This window comes from Capra hircus, chromosome 18 (assembly GCF_001704415.2).
Source record: "Capra hircus breed San Clemente chromosome 18, ASM170441v1, whole genome shotgun sequence".
NCBI classification, from domain to species: domain Eukaryota; kingdom Metazoa; phylum Chordata; class Mammalia; order Artiodactyla; family Bovidae; genus Capra; species Capra hircus.
Genome location: NC_030825.1, coordinates 64,462,052 through 64,471,910, shown reverse-complemented (window position 1 = coordinate 64,471,910; position 9,859 = coordinate 64,462,052). Strand labels below are relative to the sequence as shown.

At 48.1% G+C, this 9,859-nt stretch overlaps 1 pseudogene; it reads left to right on the top strand.

Moving 5' to 3' along the window:
* On the top strand, nt 1,427-8,842 carry LOC102168625 (annotated as a pseudogene).

The window sequence follows — 9,859 nt, the reverse complement described above, 5'->3', positions numbered from 1 at the left end:
ATGGCAGTAAAAATGCACAAACTGAAATGACAAGAATACAGATCAATTCCAAACATGATATTAAGTAAATAAAAGGAGATTTTAAGAAGGGTGACTGTACTGTTACTCCATTACATACATCATGATCAAGAGGAGACCTGATTTATTGCTTAGGGAGCATCATTAATGTTAACAACCCCCACCCCCAGCACAATGGTGTGGAATCAGTGCCCTTACTGAGGTTCTTTCCTGTCTATGAACAACAGCTGAACTGGGTGTATGTCTGCCCTTGGCCTCCTGAAACAGCTGGGCCATTTTGTCCCAGCTTGGAGTTGGTTGTTGTGGGCACGCCCCTCATTCAAGCATGCTGGAGCTTGGAAGTCTCTACTTGACATATTTTGTGTTCATCTGAGTATCTAGGAAGCAAGGTGGTCTACTTGTTTAGGCAGAACAAATCCCCCTCCCAAAAAACACCACAGTCACCTTTACACACGTTATCTTTGTGTACATGTGTGGTCCTTGGATTGGAAAGGGAGGAAGAGAGAGAGACAGAGAGAGTGTCTGTGTGCAAAGTCTCCACTCACAGTCACAAAATAATTTCAGATGAAGAAGAGTCAGAGAAACACAAATATCACATGATATCACTTACTTGTGACATCTAAGAAAATGAACTTATTTACAAAACAGACTCACAGAGAATGAACTTACGGTTACCAAGAGGGATAGTGTCAGGGGGAGGTTATATGGTAAGTTTGGGATTGACGTATACACACGGCTATATTTTAATGGATGACCAACAAGGACCTACTGTATAAAACAGAGAATTCTACTTAATATTCTGTAACTACCTAAGTGGGAAAAGAATTTGAAAAGCAAGAGATGCATGTGTATGTATAACTGAATCACTTTGCAGTACACCTGAAACTAACACAGTTAGTTTCTTAATCACATATATTACAGTGCAGAATTTTTTCATATTTTCAAAGAACCATAATACACGTCTGGTCCTCTCATAAGAATGCAGAATCAAAGTCTCTATTAATGAGTCTTTAATTGGCAATCTGGACTGAGCATGACATACGAGGTGGGAACATGTGGTTTGTCTTCTGTGAAGAGTTAAGGTGAATGAGATTTATCATGAGCTTGGGAAAAGCATCTTGCATGCTATACATTGAATCACAGTTACTACTTCTTAAAGGCAGCAAGATCTGTTCGAATCCTCTTACGTTGATAGCATTTAGAGAAACAAAAAGTGATGCTCGGGTCATGAGGCGGGCTCAGTGAGGCGGCTCAGGTCAGACTTCCATCCCTGGTGTGAGTAGAGGCTGGCCATCTTCTCATGTGACATCAACCAGGCTGACTCTACCAACAAAACCGACCGTCTTCCGCATCCTGTGACTCTGTCAGCTTTGCTCAGTTTTGCCTCCTGTCTCACAGAAGCAGAGCCATGTGCCCCACACTCCTCAGCCTCCTGAGTCTTGGTGAGTCTGAAAAGACAGTCTGAAAGGGTTATGGTGGAAATCGGGGGGTCCTCGCACCACTGCCCAGGTTCCCTGGATGAGGGTGCAAGGAGCGTGGGGTCCCTCAGAACAAGCCATCTCTGACGGGGTTTTCCTCCTAGGATTCTGTGTGAGTCTGAGGATCCGGGCAGCTGTGGGTGAGTCCTCCCCATCCCTTATTTCTCTTTTGAGCAGAGCAGTTGTGGCTGATGCAGATGACACTGGGGGCTGGGGTGAGACCCCTGTCAGTACAGTGAGAGCCGTGTGTCCTGTGGATCCCAGGTCCTCCTATTGGCATTGATACTCATCTTCACTCTCCCCAGAGGTTAGCCCAGCTCTGGACTCTGGACCTGAAGGCACAGTGTGAAGTCTGGCAGCTGGGAGCTAGGCCCATTGAGTGCCATTTCAATCATGAGAGGGGAGCAAGAGCCTGCACTCCACAGACCCCTCTTGGACAAGGTGGCTCATGGCCTCTCCATCCAGCCTTTGACAGGATCTGCAGGAGCACCCACTAGAGCTGACCCCAGGGAGGGGTCTGGACCTCAGGCAGGGCCTCCTGGACCTTGTCACAGATTTGATGTAGGTTACCTAACAAAGGAGCGAGGGTCAAGGTTTACTTCCTTCTTTGCAGGCAAGTGGGTTTTCACTGCTTAGTTGTGTTAGTGTTAGTCACTCTGTCGAGTCCAAATCTTGGTGACCCCACGGACCATAGGTCACCAGGCTCCTGTATCCATGGGATTCTCCAGGCAGGAATGCAGGAGTGGGTTGCCATTTCCTTGACCAGGGGATCTTGCCAACTCAGAGACTGAACCCTGCTCTCCTGCATTGCAGGAAGATTCTTTACCATTTGAGCTACAACAAAGGCAACACGGAAGTCCTTTCCCTTCTTGTCCAGGCATCAATTTTTTTGGTGATATTTTCTTTTGCCTGCATTGTTCAGCTTGCAGGATCTTAGTTCCCTGATCAGGGATTCAACTCGGGCCCTTGGCAGAGGAAGTGCTGAGTCCTGACAACTGGACCACCAGGAAATCCCCAATGATTTGTGTTTTGAGAGAAAGTTTCTGAACATTTTGTCAACCCAAGGAGTGAAGAATTATTTCTGAGAATCGTATTCTTAGACCTCATGATGTCCGTCCTGCGTTGACTGTGTCTCTGTCTGTCCCCAGGCCCCAGGTGTCCCTGAGCATCAGGCTGATGCACTTTAGGGGAGGAGAGTTGGAAGAATTGAAGGGGAAGTGCCCACAAGGGCAGTGGGGAGAGGGGATCATTCCTAGTTTTCTCTCAAAGCCTGTGTCTCCTTCTCTCCTAGGTGAATATGAGAAGCCCTCTTTGTCAGCCTGGCCAAGCCCTGTGGTTCCCTTAGGGCAGGCTGTGACTCTTCAGTGTCACACCGGTCCTCCATTTGTGATATTCAGACTGTTCAAAAGAGATGGGGCCCGTTTGCGCAAGCTCCAGGAACAACAGCTCAACACCTTCCCCCTTGGCCCAGTGACCAGAGAACATGCCGGGTCCTACACATGTTCTGGAGCCAACTTGTCTCGCTCTGTGCGGTCCAATGTCAGTGACCCCCTGCCGATTGTGGTCACAGGTAGGAGGGGTGCAGCCCAGCCTGGGACATCCGCGCCTGCAGGCAATCCTACCCTAGGTCCATGTGCCCGTGCAGCCAAGACATCCTCAGGACTCCCAGCCAGAACTGAAGCAAGGAAAGAGAAAAGTCTGAGAGTTTAAACTCAGGGTGTTAAATAGAGGGATGTGTTCCCCTGGTTCAGGAAGGAGGAGCCTCCCTAGGCATTAGTTAGACAGGATGCTGCCACTGCTTGCCAACTGGGAGGATGAGGGGGGGATCCTGATCCAGCACCTGCCACCCAGTAGGGAGATGTAATCCCATATGAAGGAGCTGGGGTCCCAGTTAAGACCAAGTCAGCCCAGGAATGTCTCCAGAGGCGTGAAGTGGGGGGTCAGAGGTGGGGAAATGTTCACTTTTTTCTCCACCTCCTTCCCAATCTCCTGCCAATCATCACCCACATTCTAGGAGATGAGTGTGAAGGGAGCCAGGTATGTATTATATCTGGTATGTATTCTACCAGAGAAGCAGACCCACCCCAGCCCCCCACCAGGCATAATAGAGATGGGATGAATAAGAGCACTGCAACCCATTCCAGTATTCTCGACTGAAGAATCCCATGGAAGGAGGAGCATGGCAGGCTACAGTCCATGGGGTCCCACAGAGTTAGACACAACTAAAGTGACTGAGTATGAATGCATGAAGCTGAGAGCAGATCCGACAGCTGAAGAGCTTAGAATAAACACAGAGGAGGCTGGAGGTCTTGAGCAAAGAGAAGCAGAAAAGCATGAGCCAGAGCCCGAGAACAAGGCTGAAGAAAATGCAACAGAACCGACAGGAAGGGTAATTGGCTTTGCTGCTTCATGGGGAGGTTTTTCACACCTTAAGATGTCAGGTGTAGCGCCGAGGTGGGGCGACTCACTAAAGCTCACAAGCTCTTTGCTCCTAGGTGTGTCCACAAAACCCTCCATCTCAGCCCACCCAGGCCCCCTTGCTCGTGTGGGAGAGAATGTGACCCTCCGCTGTCACTCATCGATGCTGCTTGACAAATTCATCCTGCAGAAAAAAAGCAGCACAGGGCATTTCCAGAGACGTGGAGAGATGCTCACTGGTGGGCACGCCCCAGCTGACTTTTTCATTGGCCCCATGACATTGGCAAGTGCGGGCATGTACAGATGCTACGGCTCTCTCAGACACTCCCCCTATGAGTGGTCAGCCCCCAGCGACCCTGTGGACATTGTGATCACAGGTGAGTGTGGACAGACCACTCCCTTCTGCTCTCTGTGTCACAGAAGGCCTGGTGTCCAGTCCAGCATCAGTACTGGGAGAGAATGACAGGTGTGGAGAGACACTCACAAACTCGGGAGAGGGAGCAAACCAGAGAGAGGAGGTGTGAACACAGAATGGAAAAGAGAACAGAGTCCCTGCTGTGTGCTAAGGGGAAGACACAGCTGCTGACAGAGGGAAGCAGCAAGAACGTGAAAGATTGACCCATGGAGAAAAACGTACCAGAGCAGGGATGCGGGCAGTTCCCCACTCAGGCAGCCACCGATGGTGGTTAAGGGGTTGGTTTCCCACTTTCATGTCAGAGCTCCTTTCCTCAGTCAGCAGCACATGTGGTACCAGACAGACTGCAGTCCAGCCCCTGGGTGATCAAGATGGAGGTCGACACCCTGACGTTGCTCAGCCTCTTGGTTTAACGTGCCCTTCTGCATAAAGTGGGGGCAGTTGTCCCTCCAACCCTCCCACTGAGGAGTCCCTTCCAGCCCCTGGGGGTGGGCATGGCAGCCCTGAACATGCCCTCAAGAATGAGACAGTCAAAGATCAAAAGAGATTCTGGCAATTTCCACTCCATAATCTCTTCTTCTGGGTCAATGCCATGTTTTCTGATTGTCCCAGCAGTAGCGAGTAAGTTCCATTTATTTTAAGAAACCGCACATATTTGATTTTTTAAATTTATTTTTTATTTATGTTTGTTGAAGTCTACTTGATTTAAGATGTTACTAATTCCCGTTGTACAACAGAGTGATTCAGTTATTCATATATATATATATATATACACACTTTCTTTAAAAAAGGACATTAAATGACAATCCATTTGAAAAGTTATTAATTTGTTCAAGAGGATTTTAAATGACACTCCATTTTAAAGTTATTTCTGAAGTTTTCCCTGTGCCGAGTATCCCTTGCTGTGGGTCTTTCTTCCTGGCGGTGGGCGGCCTTCTCACTGCAGTGCCTCTCTTGTTGCACACTTCGGGCTTTAGTCCTGTACTTAGGACTAGAGTTACTTTGTGCTCTGAGATCAAGGTCTCTTCCTTGCAGGTCGGTCCAGGAAACCCTCTCTCTCAGCCCAGGGGGGCCCTGTGGTGAGGTCAGGAGAGAACGTGACCTTGGTCTGCAGCTCCGAGAGCCCCTTTGACCAGTTCCATCTGCTCAGGGAGGGGGAGGACCTTAGGCACCCATTCACTGGAGGGCAGAGCCCCCACGGAGAACTCCAGGCAGAGTTCCCTCTGGGTCCTGGGACCCCAGCCCACAGCGGGGTCTACAGGTGCTACGGCTCCTTCACTCGCTCTCCCTACTCGTGGTCAGACTCCAGCGACCCACTGTTCCTGTGTGTCACAGGTGAGGAACCTCTTCCTGGCCCATCCTTTGTTGTTCCTGTTCAGTCGCTATGTTGCGTTCAACTCTCTGCCACCCTGTGGACTGCAGCACGACAGACTCCTCTGTCCTTCACTATCTCCTCCTCGTGGATCACAGCCTTGTAGTGGTGAAGGGGCCTTCGTACCTCAGAGATGCTATAAGCCAGTCGTGCAGGGCCTCCCAAGCCTGACGGGTCATAGTTAAGAGTCCTGACAAAACGTGGTCCCCTGGAGGAGGAAATGGCAACCTACTCCAGAATTCTTGCCTGGATAACCCAGGAAGATTCCCATGCTTTACATTATAGTAAATGAGATTGCCCTGGGCAAATCGTCCATTTGGGTTTTTGCATAACATCTTACTGTATCATGAGCTCTATCTCAAGGTCTCTGTGTTGGTGTCAGCGGAACATAGCATTTCTGGAGAAATGGAGGCAATGAGAACCAGAGAGGAAGAGAGATGGTAGATGGCATATCAGCCCTCTTCCACCTCCTGTATGGATGCTCCACAGCAGAGTCCTGTCTATCCAGGCAAATACAGAAAAGGGTCAGGGTAGATCCATGGGGAGGAGAGGCTGGGCTGATTTCGGAAGATCAGAGATTGCCTTGGATCCTTGCTGTTAGTGTTTTCCCAGAAGCAGCTCTGACATACAGGTGATTCCCAATTAAAGAGCACAGACTCATTCCTGGAGCAGAGAGGATGTCTCTAGCTTACAGCTGTCTTTCACCACCAGGCATATCCTTCCTGCCTCCTTCCACTATCCCTTCTGCAGGATGGAGGATCTACTCAGTGCTTTCACGGGGAGGGACTAGAAGCCCTCCCCTCCTCCATCAGTGCTCTGAGGGATGACATAGTCAAGGACAGGCAGGTAGTCAACCTTCCAGAAACAACAGTCCACCTTCAGTCCATATGAGGAAGGTTACTCTTCACCCCTTCTGGCTTTTCTCCCCTAGGATCCACTACAAGTACTTACCCGTCACCCACGGTTCCACACACCACAGAAGGTAAGCAAGACGGTCTCCTATCTCAGCAAGTTTTCAAGAAGACAGGGGGCTCCTGTGTGAGTGCTGGCTCTGCCACCTCCCAGCTCTGTGACCTTGGGCTCCTCAATGTCCCTGTCATGTCAGCATTTGAGACCATGATCTGCCTAGAACCAGAGGGGGCATTGAGCTTCTCGTGCTCTGTGACTGGGAATTTCTAAATTGAACAAAGTCGGTCAGAGTGACCTAATCCCATGCTTAAGGGAGATGCTCACCCTCCCTCCCCTAGGATCTTTTGGGATGGATGGTGGGGCAAGAGGAGAATTTTAGGAAGACCTTCAATATGTGTTATTCCTCTGTTAGTGTTTTGTGAACTAAGCATTCCAGAGGTCAGAAATAAGTGTCATATCTTCTTGAGGATTCCATTCCAGGTCTATGTGGATGGAGGGGGAAGTGTATTGTGGATTAAAGGGTCACATTCACTGAAAAACACCATGCCTTGTCATAATGTGCAGCAGAGAAAAACTGCATCAGTGCCCGGGGGACCTTGGTTCAGATGTCTGCTGCTCTTGCACAGCCTCTTTACTTTATCCACTGCTAGCATATCTCCTGGATGCTTTAGTATCTCCTGGGAAGTGGAGACCATAACTGATCAGGTTGATAGATACTGACAGTTTGACGCAAGGATACAATAAATCCAGTGTGTAGGGGCGCAGTGTGTGCAAAGAATACCCATAACTTCCTTTTGCTTGTTGGCAGAAGCACCGCTTCCTCAAGAACAGTCCAGCACATGGTACATTGTCCTTGGGCTTGTCATAGTTTTCACCTCTACCAGCATCTTCCTCGCTGCTCTTGTCTGTCACTGGTGTTCTACCTCAAATCGTAAGTCTGAAGAGGCGAGCTCAGCATCATCTGACCCAGGGGGAGGTGGGCTCATAGCAGAGAATGGCATTTTCAATTCCTATAGGTGAAACACTGATTTCCATTGTTGTAATCCCTGATGGAACATCTTCCAGAGACCCATGGAATCCTGTTCGTTTTATGAAAATATGTACTGATTTATTCTTGGTGGCATGAAGTCTTGGCTGCAGCGTGGGGAATCCTCATTGTGGAGCTGGGGTGCAGTTCAAGGATGCAGAGCTCGTGGGCTCAACAGTTGCAGCATTAAGGATAGTTGCTCCAGGCATGTGGGATCTCAGTTCTCCCACCAGGGATAGAACCCATGCTCCCTGAACTGGAAGGTTGACTCTTAATCCCTGGGCCACCAGGGACATGCCAAGTCCTGTTCTTCCCTTAAAATACAACCATCCATTTTTCTGTCCTACATGATCTTGGGATTCTGCTGATATGTAGAAGAGCTTGGTCCACAACAGAAGACATAGGATGGGTCCATGGGTTTGCACAGGTTCCTGAGACAGTCCATGAATGGCTGGGCTTGTATATGGAATGTTTTGTTTTGTTTCATTTAGTGGAAAAGACAGGCTCAGCAACCTGGGGCACACCCTTGCCTTCTTCTAACTTTGATGTAACTATCAAAGTTACAGAGGTCTGAAATAACTGCATCCACCCTGAAGAGTCTTGACTCTCTTCCATTCACAGATGTTGCCATCATGCAAGGATAGCCCATGGAAGACAGAACAGTGAAAGACGAGGTGAGTCCTCCCAGCCCAAACCTTTGCCATAGTCGGAGCCCCTCCAATGCCCAGTGGTCCAGCCTTCGAAGATCATGTCTAAGTTCATCATTCTCACCTCTCTCCTCTCAGGACTCTGCAGCAGAAGACGTGATATACGCTCACCTGGACCTTGGGACCCTCTCCAAGAGACGGTCCACTCCCGCTCCCCTGAGGCCCATGCACCCCTCCACCGAGCCCATTATCTATGAGGAATTCAACATAATCCAAGACCATGCTGAGCCCTGACCTGGCCCCATCCTCTGAGCACGCAGAGTGTTACAAATCGAGGACCTAGATCTCTTGTTAAAGGGATTCCTCGTGGACACTCCTTCTCTTCCAAAGCAGCCCAATAGCTCTGAGATGAGGAGTGGAGTCCAAGAATTATGGTAACGTCTTCAAAAATCCCACCACCTCTTAATAATCTCCTGGCTATTCTAGAACTCTATTGTAACTATCTCACTGCTTGGGGAGATGCTATAATCAATCGCTCATACTAGGTAGCTTATCATGATCACCTACTTTTTCTACAATTCTAATAAAGCATAAAAAACTTGCCAGTTGATTCTTCAAATTATTCAGTTTAAAATAAAACAAAATTCTCCCAAATCATCCCACCCTCTCCCTCTCCCTCTGAGTCCAAAAGTCCGTTATACACATCTGTGTCTCCTTTGCTGTCCTGCATACAGGGTCGTCATTGCCATCTTTCTAAATTCCATATATATGTGTTAGTATACTGTATTGGTGTTTTTCTTTCTGGCTTACTTCACTCTGTATAATTGGCTCCAGTTTCATCCATCTCATCAGAACTGATTCAAATGAATTCTTTTTAACGGCTGAGTAATACTCCATCATGTATATGTACCACAGCTTTCTTATCCATTCATCTGCCGATGGATCATGTAAGAATTGAATCGCCAGTCTATGTCTGATGCAGGATATAGCATGCTTGGGGCTGGTGCATGGGGATGACCCAGAGAGATGTTATGGGGAGGGAGGTGGGAGGGGGGTTCATGTTTGGGAACGCATGTAAGAATTAAAGATTTTAAAATTTAAAAAATAAAAAACTAAAAAAAAAACATTAAAAAAACAAACAAACAAAACAAAACAAAACCAATAAAAGAAAAGCCCTCATCAGTAACACTGTATAAGGGTAAACTTATTTGCAGGCTGAAACAGACTTGTAGACTTAGAGAACAAACTTAGAGTTACCAGAGGGAAAGAGTGGTGGGACAGATAGAGGGGAGTTTGGTATTGACATGTGAACACTGCTACATGTAAAATAAAATGCTTTCCATGAAAAAATAATAATGCTAGTTGTCGAAATAAAAAGATGAAGTATACTCTGTTTGAGATAGCCAAAGTTGTGCCACTAACCATTTGAGGCTGAATACATGCATGCTAAGTCAACTCAGTCATGGCTGACTCTGGCGACCCATGGACTGTAGCCGCCCAGGCTCCTGTGTGCATGGGATTCTCTATGAAAGAATCCTGGAATTGGTTTCCCTTCCCTTCTCCAGGGGATCTTCT